Raw genomic sequence first — 16,440 nt, forward strand, 5'->3', positions numbered from 1 at the left:
AGCTGCTGGACTCATGATGTCATGTGATCATGTGATGTGATGTCTGTCTGTGTTTGATCAGCTCCAACAGTTCACATCAGCAGATGGGTCGTCGTGCCGCTGACTCTGCTGTTGGGGATCACTGCCGTCTGTTTCTACTACAAGGTACTGACACATGTCTGTGGTTCAGAGGACTGACTGACATGAAGCATCCGTCTGTGTTCACTGACCTGAAGACAGGAGTGATGCAGGAAGTCTCATCTGTGTGCTGTCATGTCTCTCCAGGCCAGCAGGGGGCAGAAGGCGGGCAGACAGGAGAACATTGAGCTGGTCGACATGAACGTGGCTGTTGGTGCAGCTGAAGGACCGACTGCAGAGGAAGGAGCTCAGGGAGCAGAGTAGGACCTCCAAGGAGCTCCTCCACATCCACATGGATTGGACGTGTTTATACTCGTGTTCTCTTTAAACTGTCAGGTTGGAATTGTTCCATTAAATGATGGACTGTATTTTTCTGACTGCCAACATGAAAAGACAACAACATGTTAGTCTGTCTGTCTGAATACTTTCTGACTTCCTGCCTGCTCTCAGCTCCAAGCCCATTGGTTCCTCTGAAGACGTCCATCTTTAGAAGCTCCTCACAAATATATAGCTGTGGTGACCGAATGTATCCGTGACACTGTTAACCTTGAACTGAACTGTGTTTTGCTGTGCTCTGTGTATTTTGAGGAATGCGACCACAGATTGTAACTTTTCTATCTCACAGCTGTGACTTGCCGCCTGCTGAGAGTTGGGTAGCAAACTCCGTACGAGGAGTTCTTGTGATAACCTTCAGGGCTACAGATAAGGCTCAGACTCACATTACGGGAAGATTCACTTGTCAGGCTTGGGAACAACTGAACTTTAGTTTCTTGTCATCAAGTTAAAGGTTTCCGATCACGTCAGATGCAGGACAGGAACTGTATAAATGTAAATGACTTTTATTCCTCTGTGTCAGACTCTGAACCTCTTTGTGTGTGAGGACCTCTGACCTTTCCACTGAAATACTTTGACTTTGTACTCTGAGTGCTGTTCTTTGGAATAATGACAGTTCTTTGCTCATTTAGTCTTAATCAGTTAATCTTCATTAATCATTTAATCTTAATCATGTTATTCTAACTCTGTTGAATAAATCAAAGACAATATTGGAGTCACTTTGTTTGTTCATCTCTCACTGGAACTTCCTCCACAATAGTTTCATTTGATAACTCGACTTGAAAACGGGTACACTGAGGTCCAAACAGCTCAATTCAGAACCAAACACAGTCCGACCCAGGAGGACCGGGAGGTCCGGAGGGGTTGGCTGGTTTGAGTGTGTTCTGGTCGTTGTAGGATTTTACATTCTGAACAAAACAGCACAGACTCTTTTCTCTGTTTGGTCCCTCAGCAGGAATTTAAAGAATATTTGTTCTGGTATGAAGACCATCACGCTGCTGAGGACTTTGTTTGTGGGAAGTTTTAGTGCCGCCTGCTGCCTTTATCAAGGCTGAGTTAGCTTTGTGCACTTCAGTTTATGGGTAATGTTCCGTTATACCGGGGTGGTCCTTATAAGTCCTTTCTTCTGTCCATCAGTCAGTGTCCATAATGAAACAAATGTTTGGAAAAGAAGACAAGAACAGTGAGCTGAGGAAAAAAAAAACCTAGAGAGAACTTGTTGTCCACCAGACAAGCAGACTGAGACCATCTGAGAAGGACGGTCTCGGTCCAACATGCAATTAATTAATCAGACTGCGACATGTTCAATCTAAATCTAAAGCTGAGTGTGGCAGGGCAACACTCACCGAAAAACACGAACATCACGGCGACAAAGTCCAAAAAGATTCTACCAAATGAGTTTCACAGAGCTGGACGGTTGAATAGTTCCTGTGATTGTACAACAATGAACGGGTGGAGGGTGGAGGGTGAAGCCAGGTGCTTGATGAGTGGATGAAGAGCAGGTGTGGGTCAGTGGAGGAGTGGCAGGAGAAATGAGTCAGCCACGCCCAGACAGAGGAGACAGGAAGGGAAACAGACAAGACTGTAAATCATGACAAACGTCTTAAACTTCAGTAAGAACATGAAACTTATAATTCATGTACAACAGATTTCAAAATTTAAATTAAAAAGAGTCAAAGCAAACACAAATAACTAAAGTAAAAGAGCTAAAACTCTAAAGGAGAAAGAAATACGTTTTTAAAACTCGCTCTTTTAGCACACCAAGATATTTTGGACAATGCCATGCTTCCAACTTTGTGGCATCAGTTTGGGGAAGTCCCCAGAGCACAAAGCAAAGCTCCATAAAGACACGGTTTGATGAGCGTGGAAGAGCTTGACTGGCCTGCACAGAGCCCTGACCTCAACCCCACCGAGCACCTTTGTGATGAACTGGAACTGCGATTGTGAGCCAGGCGTCAGAACCTGACCTCATAACTGCTGTACACAATGAATGGGCACAGACTCCCACAGAAACACAAAGCTGGTGGAAAGCCTTCCAAGAACAGTGGAAGCTGTTAAACCTGCAAGACGAGGACCCGCTCCATTTTAAAGTGTCCCTGTTGGTATGATGGCCAGGCGTCCGAATACTTTTGTCCATATAGTGTACATTAGAATGAACCTATAACTCAGTAGCCATACGTTAAAATTCAGCTGAGAGAAATCTAAATTTAAATGAAAACCTGATAAAATGTTGAACCTTTGCAGAGAAGTTAGAGTTTTTCATGTGATTTAAATATGTGCAGAGGTTTGAAACATTTGCATAGACATTAAATCTTAACTGTGTTATAGGTTGTAGAAATAACAATGTCTCATAAAAATATGAAATACAAATACAGATAAAGAAGTGAGTGTAATGAAATGAGGCTGTAGACAGATGAATGAAAGTCACAGCATGTAGCAGAGGAAGTGCTGCTGTGTCGTTCATACGTTTATTTGGTGATGCCGAGCTGGACGTGACGCGATTGGCCACAATTTAACACATTATTTGCACCAGCCAGTGTTTTCCCCAAAGACGGCGATCATCATCCACACGGGGACGTCTGTGCCAGGACAACTCTGCCATCTGCTGACACATCTCTGCAATGTAGAAGAATCACACATCATCAGTGGCAACCTGTGTCCAGGTAGACAGTCTGTGGGGACGTCACGGAGACTACGTCCAGTTTTTAGACAGTCTGTGGGGACGTCACAGAGACTACGTCCAGTTTTTAGACAGTCTGTGGGGACGTCACAGAGACTACGTCGGGGACGTCACGGAGACTACGTCCAGGTTTTAGACAGTCTGTGGGGACGTCACGGAGACTACGTCCAGGTTTTAGTCTGTTGGTCTGATGAAGTCCTTCTCATCAGATCAACTGTTGATAGCAGCAGGTAGGAGGATGTGGATTAAACCTGCTGTTACCACAGAGACGTCTTTCTGTACTCGGGCCTGTGTGATGGGGGACAGGCTCCCCTCTGATGGCTGATGGAAGTTATTGTTGTGGAGCTGTCAGATCAAAATGTGACAGTCGTGGAGAAATGGCAGAAAATGTTTCAGGGCTATGAACACCGCCAGGAGCTCCGAGTAATTTGTTTTGGTGATTTGCCGAAGCCCATCAGACTGTTGTGACAACTTTCCTCTGCAACGCTGCTTCCAGCAGAGCGCCCCGACTAAAAGAAGGCTCAGGCTGTCGTTCGCCGGCTGAGTGTGGTGAGGCAGACTGCAGTCAGAGGAAAAACAACGTCTCCATCTTCAGCTGATTAAATGGAACTGTTACTATTAGTAGAAACTGTCAGACTGATGATGCAAAGACGTGGTCGAAGTCTACCGCAACTTTGAGACAGCAAACATAAAACAGAAACTAAAAAAGTGGATTTTCTGTCAAAGAAACACCAAAATAAATATTTTTGGCAGTGTTTGAACCTTTCGACCTTTCGAAGTAATCTGATTGGATGAGAGTAAAATAATGTGCACGCTGCATGTAAAAAGATGCAAATAGAATCAAAATGTGATGATGAAAACACTCAAACTCCATATTTCACTGAAAATATCTCAAAGCCGACTTATCAAATTTGTAAAGCTGCTTCCTGTCAGGATTCCTGAAAAACCAAAAACACTCAGCCTGGCTAACAAACTGAGCACTAGAACGTCTTAAACTACCAGCAGAACCTCTTCTGGATCCGGTCACCTAAGAATCAGAACTCAGCATGGGACGATAAGTTTGGTATAAGCTCCAAATTCCACTGGTTTGTGCGCCGCGGCCGTTCTAGTCAATGTTCCTCCACCGGCTCCACTGCGGGGCTGTTCTGATTCTGACCCACGGCGCGAGCAGCCCGGGTCAGTTTCCATATTTAGATAGCATATTTAGAAGAACATAAACCAGGAAAATGAGCAAGTCAACAAAGTCTGGAGGCTTCTGAGGCTCCTGGTGGGTTGATGTCGATGCAGGACGGAACGAAACAGACGTGACAGAGACGTGACTGGTGGAGTTTTAGAAGTATATAGTACACAGTACACAGTACAAATATATACAGTATGTGTTTATGGAACATATGAACATGTACGTTTGCTTACAAAAATGACCATATATGGTCACTTCATAAGAAACCTATTTGTCTTCATATGTACGACTCTACATGTCGTTTGTGTTTAAGTTCATTTCTAAAGTCTAAAATAGGTCAAATCAGATGATGTTTCATCACAAGGGAGCTAAATTTACATTTCATGTGGACCAATGAAAACCCAAGAGCGACTGGGCCATGCCCGCAGAGCGAAGGCTTCACTTCAGCTGACAAGGAGGTAAAAGGTTTGTGAAACAGCCAGGAGCCAGAGCCAGCCTTTAAACTGCAGCTTAAAATAAAGCAGAGTAAAACACATCATTAGTTAGGCGCCTCGTTAAAGCATGCTAGAAACAAATAAAATCATGTTTTCACTCGTTTTAATTGGACAGCACAGGTCAGTACTTGGTCTAACGAAGACAGCCTCTGCTTTTTCATTGTTCTAATGAAAGATTCAAGGCACACCTAACCTGCACAGACAATGACCCCAAACACACCTCCAGACTCTGTGAGGGCTGCATCACATGACCTGACCTCCACAATCACCTGACCTCATAGATTAGATAGATATTAGATATGTCATAGATGTGAGATTATTGTGTTCGCCCTTATGCTCTGAAGTCTAGTGTTCTACAGTGCATCAGTTGGTGGTGGTAGGATTACTGCGCATCGTGTCCTCTGTGTCCTCTCAGGAAAAGTGTCATTACATGCTTCTACATCTCTTCAGCAAACCACTTCACCTTTACATAGCTCCATCTTTTTTCATTTTCCATACAAAACCAAACCTGAAGTGCTAAACCGCGTCGCTTCGCCCTCCGTCGTGCTTTTTAAGCTGCAGTTAATAAAATCTAATGAGATGTAACATTCGTTTTTTTTTTCACGTGTTCATCTTCATGAAGCTTGTTGTTTTTTTCTTTCAGACAAATTTAAAATAGTTACATCCATGAAAAAGCAGCCATCACATTATTATCCGTCTGCCTGTAAGGTTTTCAAAGTCTTCACAGAATCTGGTAAGATGCAGTTCAGAGCTCATCCAGACCATCAGCATGAGCTCACTGTAATATCAAAGTACACATATTCATATAAATATGATGTTTTCTATGGTATCTACAGGAATGTACATTCAATATTGATGCACATGCACACATAGTTAATATTCATACATGTCCACGCAGCTCGGTGCTGCATAATGTAGATGTATTATATAAACTCTGTCACTGTTATCGGATGTGTGGCACACACTGATGGGTGACATGTTAAAGGAGAAACATGCTGATGCTCCTGTACAGATGAAAATGATGTGAATCAGAACAGCACTGACTGGATTTACAGCTGTCTGCACACCATTATCATGATACATGGTTATTCTACAGCTTTAAAGAATTCCTTGAACAGGTGCAGGAGGTGCTACAGGTCTTTTATTTGGATCTGCAGTCCTATGGGAAGTGGCGTAGTCATTGAGGATGTTCTGCTGGTTCTTTAGGACATTTTATGGGTCTTTTAAGAGGTTATATTGGCCACTGATGAGATTTACATCCTTAAGGAAGTTCTGGAGGTCATTTAGGAGGTTCTATGGGTTCTTTAGGCGATTATAGAGGTCCTTTTATGTAAAATGTAGTGGCCTTTGAGGATGTTCTGCAGATGTGTTAAGCGGCCCTGCAGTCACTGAGAATGTTTTACATCCATCAGGAGGTTCTAGGAGTCATGTAGGACATTTTACAGCAGGGGTGTCCAAACTGGTCCACAAAGGGGCCGTGTGGCTGCAGGTTTTCCTTCCAACCAAACAGCAGCACACCAGACTTGACTCATTTAATCAACTGATCTCAGTCTTCAGAGAGTTGATTGGTCAAACTGTGTGCTCTTGGTTGGTTGGAACTAAAACCTGCAGCCACACGGCCCCTTTGTGGACCAGTTTGACACCCCTGTTTTACAGGTTCTTCAGGAGGTTTAAGAAGATTGATGCGAACGCATTACCCCTGTGCTGTCGTCACTCCGCTGGCTTCCAGTCCCTTTTAGAAATGACTTTAAACTTCTGTTGTTTGTTGTTAACTCCATTAATGGCTCGGCCCCCTCTTACTCGTCAGAGATTTGAACTTTTCTTCTCTCTTCGGGTCAGCTTCTCTTAGAGGTCCATAGGTCGAGAATTTAACAGTGGGGCGATCGTTCCTTTGCCGTCGCTGCTCCCAGAGTGTGGAACAAACTGCCCGCCGACATCCGCACCACTGCTGATCTCAGCCTTTTTAAATCGAAGCTTAAGACCCACTTCTTTAGATTGGCGTTTTATTCTGACTAGGGCAGTGCTGTTTCTCATTCTGTCTGCTCCTTTCTTTGTCTTTCTGGAAGGCTTTTAATACCCTGCAGCACTGCAGCACTTTTAATTGTGTTTGTTTTTCATGTTTCTGTTATGTATTATTCTATGGCTTTGTTGTAAAGCACTTTGGGTACCATTCGGCTATTGTAAAGGGCTATACAAATAAGCTCTTCATGAGGTTCTACAGTTTCTTTAGGAAGTTATTCACTCATTGGGAGGTTAAATGGTAATTGAGAAGGTTCTACTGGCCCTTAAAGAACTTTTAGGGGTCTTTTGCAGGCTCAGATTGTCATTCAGGAGGTTGTACACACCCTTTAGGTCACTGAGGGAGCTCCAGAGGTCCTTTAGGAGTTTCTGCAGTCCTTGAGGAGTATTTGAGTATTTGGGTGGCCATTGAGGAGGTTCTAGTGGTCTGTAAAGCTGAAAAAAGGGACAACTGGCAAGAGGTTGTCTTTTGGTTGTCCTAACTAATGCCAAACGGTAGGTGGTATCAAAAAGCCCAAATGACCGTGAGCATCCTCATCTTGTCGACCATGTGAATGCTGAATTTCAGTGTGTGAAGTTAAAAAATGTGACCTGGGGAGAGAGAGAAAGAACAGGTGCCCCGTGCTCCTTTGGGAAATTTCTCCTCTCCAGTTTACATGGGAGTAGATGGGGCTGTCGGTGGGTGATCCTGGAGCATAAACTTTGTCGTGGTTTTTGGTGATTTTTGGCAAAACTGTTTGGTGAAACTCTGAGAAAAGTCACAGCACAACATTCCAGGCCGAGCCGGTCGATTTGAGACCTTTTTTTTACCTCAATTATTGATGATCAGACTTCCTGTTGTTGACAGAATATCTGAGTTTCCTAACATGCAATGTTGGTTGAGATGCACACAAACCGCCAAACAATAACACTGTCACTTTAATACTTATAGTAAACATCTTGTATCTATCAGCAGCAGGAATCTGCAGTTTTTTGATGCTTCATTAAGGTTTCTCCATCATTTAAATCTGCTGCTAACTGACCTACCTTTCTGACACACTTATAAGCTGTTCCACAAAGATACCAGGTTCGTACAGTAAGAGCATTTGAATAGTGGCCGACACTTTACTTGGGGCAAATCTCTAAACCCAATTTCCTTTAGATAATCCAAATAAATTCTGCCCGAAGGCTGCAGCTCCCACTGAGAACATGAAGGTCGTGTCCTCTGTATTTTTTCTGGGTTTTTTGAGGTTTTAACAACCCAATGGGAGCTTGTGGTCTAGTAGAGCGAGGGTTTCTGGCACAACTTCACCTACTTGAAAAGTGTTTGGAGAAGGGGAAAAGTTCAACAACGCTTCAAGTATTTTATTGTTATTTTATTTTATTTTATTTTAATCAGAGAGTTATTGGTTTGTGACTCAGCCAAATGATCTCACTATCATCAGTATCCTGTACGACGAACTGAATGCAACTGTTTCAATCAGCCAATTTAAAATATTCAGTGGTGTCTCTATTTTAAATCTCTATTCTCACAGACACCTGTGAATAATCTGAAAGTTTCAGGATTCAGAACTAAGTGAAAGTGTCAGAAGTCAAATTGTTATTCACGGCGTCAAATTGTGGCTAGACTGAAGGTTTCTAAGGGGCCAGTGCATGAACCTCTCAAACACATTGCAGAGACTGGATCAGTTGTATCCAAAGCACAATCAGGCCGACCAAAAGGGAACATCAGAAGATCAATACATCAAGCTTTGTGCAATGAGAGAAAGAAACTTCATCACAGAAACAGAATTTCCTGAATAAAGAACACAAGACTCCAATGAGCTAAAGTCCTGTTATAACAAGGGGGTCTTGTAGTGGTCTCGGAGGATGAGTAGCAGTTTCTTATCAACTTCTCAAGGAGGGGTCAAACACGTTGGGTGGACTAAGAAATACCAACATTTCAGAGTGGATGACTGGAAAACAGCTGTGTTCACTGATGAACCCAAGTTTGAGATGTATGACAGTGACAGTACACTACACATATTACTACTGTCATTATTGCTGCCATATCTGCTACTGTAATCATTTTATCAGTCATTGTAATTCATTGTCATTTTATCAGTCATTGTGATTCATTGTCATTTTATCAGTCATTGTAATTCATTGTCATTTGAGCATTCAATTGTAATAGAGTAACATTGTTTGTGGTTGCGCCCTTGTTCCTGTACAAACAACACCGTGACAAATCCATCTAGCACGTCTGTCCGTCCTGGGAGAGGGATCCCTCCTCTGTGGCTCTTCCTGAGGTTTCTTCCACCTTTTTTCCCTGTTAAAGGTTTTTGTGGGCAAGTTTTTCCTCACTCCTTCTTCAACAGCGTCTACCTTCCAGTGAACACACCCAAACCGAACAGAACCTCTGAACCGGCAGTGTCCAGTCTAACAGTGAACACAGCGACAGAACCTCTGAACCGGCAGTGTCCAGTCTAACAGTGAACACAGCAACAGAACCTCTGAAGCGAGACCTACCGAGCTGGTTTTCTTGCTGGGTTTGGCTCCTGGCATCCCGGGCTGAGTCAGTTCAGTTAGCTACACAGCTGGTCAGCTACTACTGATCAATGTTTCCATCATAAAGTCTGTGAATCACCTCGGTATTGTAACGTTATTCCCTGCTGGTCTCAGAGGCTGTGCTCGAACCAGGTCCGGTCTGTTGAACCCGGTTCTGTTAGCATCAGATTCAGTTAGCAGCTAGTTAACGCTGATCTTTGTCAGATCTTGTTAATTCATTGTTAAAATAAACAGATGAAAAAGAAACTGAAGCCGCGCTCTCGTACGATGACAGGAAGTCCATCACTTAGACGTGTGACATCAGTATCACTGAGTCATTCAGAGCTGTCAGAGTGAGCGGTGAACTCTGACACTCTTCATTAAATGCACCACAGGGCGTGATAGATTTCACCTTTCACCCTGAACTCAAACCAGTGACTCTGAACATCCTCGAGCAGCAGATCAATAATTATTGAGGGAAATATAATGGACAATTTGCAGGAGGTGCAGTCATCGAGAGGTCAACATATGTAACAAATAAGACTGAGGTATTTGTTAGCAGAGAAGTAGACACACAGAGTGAGCGTCAGTACACATCGAAATGAACATTAAATTAACTCAAATGAACTCAACATGTTTTCACCCATCCGTACTTCATCAGGGGGTCTGAGGTTGGTTCTGGTTTCATTAGAGCTCTGGACCTGAAGACAAGCTGAAACCTACAAAGACAAACCAACAACACACTGAACCACTGGAGCTCTGGAGGTATACGACCCCGTAAATCCCACGAGAACGGCAACCATCAACATCATGGATGCTACAGCAACCAGAAGTCACATCTACAGACTGTCTAAAACCTGGACGTAGTCTCCGTGACGTCCCCGCAGACTGTCTAAAACCTGGACGTAGTCTCTGTGACGTTTGTCCCATCATTCATCTCACACACAGTCCTGATGTGTGTCCATACCAAAGGTAAACCCAGCCTGTGATGTCACTGATTGGTAAAACACACCCTCCTGTTGGTTGGATGGTTTGTTACACATAACCACATGAACAAATACTCTTTGGTTCTGATATGACTGATGCTAGCAGCATCTACGTCACACGCCTGACACTGAACCACGCCTGTAGCTCATGACAGAGCTGGCAGAAGTTGGAGGACAAATGGATTCTGGTTGTGATGTGGTGCTCAGCAGGCCCTCGTGGTGGAAGAGGAGTAAACGGGTCTGTTGGTATCTCTCTGCTGGACTGTTAAAGGACTGCCAGAGAAAACATATGGAGTGGGCTGCATACAGCGAGTGCTCCAAGGTCCTTCCACCTCCAGCTCTCTGTCACCCTCTGCTCCACCCAGAGTTTCATCTATCTCCTCTCACCAGCTTCCTTCAGCCCTCTGAGCGTCCCTCTACCCCTCCATCACCGCTGCCTTCAACCGGCAGCAGCAGCAGCTGAGCCGCCGAGGCCATCTGAGCAAGTCTATCTTTATCTTTAAATCCTCCGGTGGGGTTACTGGAATCATTTCATTGTGTGTTTTAAAAGTAAAAGGCCGGCCTGTGTTTGTGTGTGTGAGTGTGTATCTGCCTCGAGCAAGGCCTCGGCTGTGTGTTTTCGGGATCGAGGGGTTGATATCGGAGCCAGTTTATCAGCAGCTGGGTCTGATTGGAAGTGGGCCTGAGGACAGGAAAGTAATATAGTGTTGAACTGAGATCTGCTCTCATCAGATCCCAGGGCTCAGTGTGTGTGTGTGTGTGTGTGTGTGTGTGTGCGTGTGTAGTTGTGTGATTTGTGAAACAGATCTCTGATAGGCTGGAGAGGTTTCGATTCAGCCTGTCCCTGCGTGAGTTTGTTCCTGTTTTCTGTGTTCACACAGTGAGCAGTCGAGATAATAGTGAAAAATATAGATGCAAACAAAACTTTAAAGTTTAAGCCTGCCGAGAGTTAGCAAACACTTCCACTACATCACCACGACAGGTAGATTCACTCGCCAGGGTGAAAAACAAGTGGACTTGTGATCAAGTTAAAGGTCATGAGGTTTGGGTAGTGACTCAAAGAATGAGATCTCGGATACATGCGGCCGAAATGAGCTTCCTCCTCCAGGTGGTCCGGCTCAGCCCTAGAGATAGAATCAGAAGCTCGGACATCCGGAGGGAACTCAGAGTAGAGCTGCTGCTCCTTCACATCAGTAAATGGAGGTGTTCCAGGTACATCCAACTGGGAGGAGACCCCGGGGCAGACCCAGAACTTGCTGGAGGGACTACATAGCCCATCTAGCCTGGGAACAGCCGGGATCCTCCAGGAGGAGCTGGAATGTGTTGCTGGAGAGAAGGACAAATGGAGCATCCTGCTAAACCTGCTGCCACTGCAACCTGACCCCGGATAAGCTGAAGAGAATGGATGGACACTACCACTGCGTCACCATTACAGGTAGATTGACTTGTCAGGGTGAGAAACAAGTGAGCTTTAGTTCTTTGTGATCAAGTTAAAGGTTTGTGGTCACGTCTCTGAACAGCATGGTGTGTGTGTGTGAGGCTGTCTGACCTTTCAGCTGAAATACTTTGTTGTTGTCCACTTGGCATTCTTTATGTGATATTCTTGTAGCTGGATGCTCATTTTGTCTTCGTCACCTCCTTCATTTGTTCATGCAGGATGCAGGAACAGAATCGTTTGGTGAGCTGGGTGTATCGTCTGTTTTTTTGCTTCCTCGTTAGCGTAGCTTCAGACGGGCTGTGAATACTCGTTAAAACGACGTGCAGGCGACAGTCTGTTGACGTGTGAACACAGGAGATAAAGAGTCCACCAGGAAGTCCTGCGGGCTGAAAACACACACACACACACACACACATCACAGACACATACATACATGAAGAAAACACACACGCACATATACACACTGAGCATGCTCACTGGAGTCCGGAGTCACACGGGGGCAGACAGAGTTACACTGTTGATGATTTTGCTGAAAGACACGTCAGAACTCCTTTACCTCTTCTTCTACCTACACACACACACACACACACACACACACACACACACACACACACACTCTTGAACCTCGAGGCTGTAATCAGGGAAATGTTGTAGCAAATTTGTTGTGCAGTAGCAACCCCAAAGGAGGCTGAGTAATGATGCACTGCAACAAACACACACTGACTTATTGTCTATGTGCTTTTACTGTTCACATTCATGCAAACAGAGCAAGCTGTGCCTCATTGCAGACAGTGTCACGTGTACCATACTGTGTTTTCATCTGCTTCAGGAAACAGAACAGAGACAGAAACGATGCTCGACTGTCAGGAGACTCACCTAAAATACCTCAAAGTCCCATCATGTAACTTTCCTCTGATAAACTAACGTCCGTTAACTCCTGTTGATGCTACACTGACTTATAATCAGGTGGATGCTGTCTCTTAATGGACTCCAACTCCCAGTGACGTGATGGCACAAAGACGGAAGGAGGGCAGGTAAAAGACAGGACAGGTGGATCCAGGTTCAGGTTCAGGAGGCTGATGATCTGGCACCGGTCCAGTCACAACTGCTTTTAGGTTTGTTGTTACGTAAGTGTCTGCTGAGACAAACGACAGGAGAAGAGGACTGTGGGTGATTCAGGCGGATCAGGAGGAGGGGGTTTGAGGACGGGGAGTTCAGGGGCCTCCAGTCACTGATGTCTCTCTGAGTGAGTTACAGCCTCTGATGGTCGAGTAATGAGGCCGTCTAACTTCCGGTCCAGCTGCAGGGCAGAGGTCTGCCTCTTCCTCTCCTGCTTTATTGATGCTATCAGACACGATGAAAAGTCTCTGAGGCAGCCCAAAGGGACAAGCTCTCAAAACAGACCAAAACCAGCTGAGCTCAGAAAACATTTGTTCTTCCGTTATGACAAGTTCCCTCAAAGGAGCTCCGGTTCTGGCACGACACCGGCTCTGCTCCCTGGCCCTGTAAACGTCTTCTTCTTCTTCCCAGAGGTCCAAAACGCCTGAACAGTCCTGGCAGCTCAGCTAACAAACTGAGCTCACATTAGCTAACAGCAGGTCGAGGGTCTGAGCAGCGATCCAGGATCAGGATCAGGATCAGGATCAGGATCAGGGGAATCAGGGGGAGGGGAAACCAAAAACAGGGGGGGGGGGGGGGGGTAAAAGTGAAGTGTTGTGGTGACAGGCGGCGTTTCAAAAGAAAAAAGGAAGTGAGCAGAGAGTTCACGGCGTTGATTCAGAGCGGTACATCAAGGTGGAGGGAAGCCGCGAGCGCCGTTACCTTGGGAACAACTCTCTCCTGTCTCAGTGACTTTTAATCCCGTTAATCTCAGCACATCCCATTGGAGTGTGTGTGTGTGTGTGTGTGTGTGTGTGTGTGTGTGTGTGTGTGTGTGTGTGAGGCTGCAGCTGAACCACAGGTGAGACAGACAAACAGCTGAAGAACATTTCTCTCTCATCTTCCGTCACAAACCCTGCCGGCCTTCTCAGACTAAATTTAAACGTTCTTCATCAAATCTATTTTCCTCTAATGTTCTAGCAGCGGCCTGCTCGGTTGTTGAAGTTATTAAAGACGAGAAACAGATTTCATTCTTCAGTTCGTCTCTGCTTCCTTCCCTGCAGGTCACTGGGTCGGCTGTGCAGCGTTGCTTGTGCGCTGCGGTCACCGTAGCAACACGGGTTCCGTTAATGTATCAAACCGCACCGGTTCCGCCGCGGTCCGGTTCAGAGGGCGAGCAGCCTGCGTCAATTTCCACAGAGCACATCGAGCTGACAGGAAGCCAGACACAGAAACAGCACACAGAAGCATGTAGATTTTCAAAATAAAACACCCCGGTGGTAAAAACAGACAGAAGACAAACAAATGAAGTACGCAGCATCTGTCCACATGTAGAAGCGTGTTCAGAAGCACGTACACCGGGAAATGACCAAATCTGAACCTAAACAAAGTCCAGACACCAGGCCAGGACAGAGAGCCCTGGTTCTGGCAAGACACCGGCTCCACTCCCCGTCATGGAAAACGTGTTACGTACTTCTCCCGACCCGGAGCCCAAAGTTACATAGTGTGAGAACAGACGTACGAATGACAGAGACACCGTTCAGCTGATCACAGGTCAGTGTGGGTCAGCTGATCACAGGTCAGACTGGATCACCTGATCACAGGTCAGAGTGGATCACCTGATCACAGGTCAGAGTGGGTCACCTGATCACAGGTCAGGAGTGGATCAGCAGGAGGTAAAGGACTCAAGTTCAAACATTTGTCTGGATGTGTTTCTGCTGATGGTTTGTTTTTCTCAACACAACACACACACACACACACACACACACACACACACACACACACACACAGGCTTACGTTCAGTGTTGTGTTTTGTGAACTCGGCCATTTTAAAGTGGATACTCTGGTGTCTTTCAAAAGCTATTGAGGAGGTTGTCTGAGCGCCTGATGTGAAATCGTGGTCGAATGTCATCGTTTTACTGCACCATCACTTTATCTCCTGTCTGTCACACACACACACACACACACACACACACACACACACACACACACACACACACACACCACACACACACACGGTTGATGGTGAGTCCTGCCTTCATACACTGACTCATATATCATCTAAGTGCTTTGTTCCTTCGTGCACGGTCAGCAGTTCAAGCGCTTCAGAAATCAGTGACCACGATCAGACAGCTGCTCACGGAGTCGGTAACAGTCTGAGCAGAAAGAGCTCGTTTAGTTAATTAAATCAATTCTATAATTAATTATGATGCAGTCAGACTCACAATGATGTCACAACAGAACTTCACAACCTGCAGGACACCAACAAGTTTAATCATGTTTGAAATATTAAAGGGTCTAAAACCTGGACGTATCTCTGAGACGTCCCAGCAGACTGCTAAAACCTGGACGTAGCTCTGTGACGTCCCCGCAGACTGTCTAAAACCTGGACGTAGCTCTGAGACGTCCCGCGGACTGTCTAAAACTGGACGTAGTCGCTGTGACGTCCCCGCAGACTGTCTAAAAACCTGGACGAGTCTCTGAGATGTCCCCGCAGACTGTCTAAAACCTGACTAGTCTCTGAGACGTGTGGTCTGATAGTTTGTCTTTTCCGTCCAGCAGTAGGAAGTCGTCCATCTTTACATACAGTCTATGATTCACACCAGTAACAATCACGGGTTTTCTGACCTCCACCTCTTTCCGCCGCGGCTCCCATCTACATTCAGACAGGAGCTGGTGGTGTCAGTCAGCTCGGCGTAAAGCCTGTGGTTACTGCAAAGCGTCCACTCCTCCTCGCTCTGGCTGCCTAAAGTGTTTGTTTGTTTTGTCTCTTTCAAGGTGACCAAACTGTGAATAAAACATAAAGAGAGGACACATGCTGTCAAAACTGTGAGAGCTGAAAGACAGTGTGCCGGACAGACGGCGTGCAACAAGTACGTGACTGCACGTGTTTGTGGACGGGCAGCGACTCGCGGAAAGCTTCGATGCTTGCACGGTCGTCTTCATGTGTGTGTCAGCACACAAATGTTGTGTGTTTCCACTGTGTTTCAGGGCTGGAGTCTTGTGATTGATGCTGGCAGGTGTTGCTGCACTCACACACTCACACACACACACACACACACACACACACACACACTCACACACACACACACACTGACATCTCATTCCCCTCCGAGGCTCGCTGGGCTCCGGGGGATCACAGGCTGAATGCTAACGAAGATGGCCGCTCTTCCCGCCTCGCTTTGCGATAAGATCACAGGCTGATGTGACGGGCGGGGATCAGAGCTGACATCCTCACCTCCACCGCTCTCTATTCAGGCGCCACGGTCAGCGGCCACGGAGGGAAGAGATGTGGAGAATACAGAGGAGGTGACAGATGATGAAGTCAGCAGTGAGTAAAGTGGAGACTGAAGATCACACGGCACAGAAGAAGAAGAGAACCGGTTCTCACGCGGTCCGTAACATCTGCTCCGCTCAGCGCTCAGCACTTTTTATTCAGCTTGTCTTGTCTTCTACACACCGACCAGCCCGTCCGAGCGCTTTGATGGACGGTCTATCTAAAGGAGTGCCACGAAGGCCAAACGCCGTGTAATTGCCGTCCAATTAACAGTGACGGAATGACTAATGCTGACCTCCCCCCCCCATCTCCC

At 45.8% G+C, this 16,440-nt stretch overlaps 1 long non-coding RNA gene across 1 annotated transcript; it reads left to right on the top strand.

Annotated features, from left to right (window-relative positions):
- The first annotated feature begins 37 nt into the window (after nt 1–37).
- On the top strand, nt 38–1,160 carry LOC113746367 (uncharacterized). Its single transcript, XR_003462805.1, has 2 exons — nt 38–144; nt 265–1,160. It is a non-coding gene; the product is annotated as an uncharacterized LOC113746367 (long non-coding RNA).
- Nucleotides 1,161–16,440: the final 15,280 nt, after the last annotated feature.

This window comes from Larimichthys crocea, chromosome VIII (genome assembly GCF_000972845.2).
Source record: "Larimichthys crocea isolate SSNF chromosome VIII, L_crocea_2.0, whole genome shotgun sequence".
In the NCBI taxonomy this organism is placed as follows: domain Eukaryota; kingdom Metazoa; phylum Chordata; class Actinopteri; family Sciaenidae; genus Larimichthys; species Larimichthys crocea.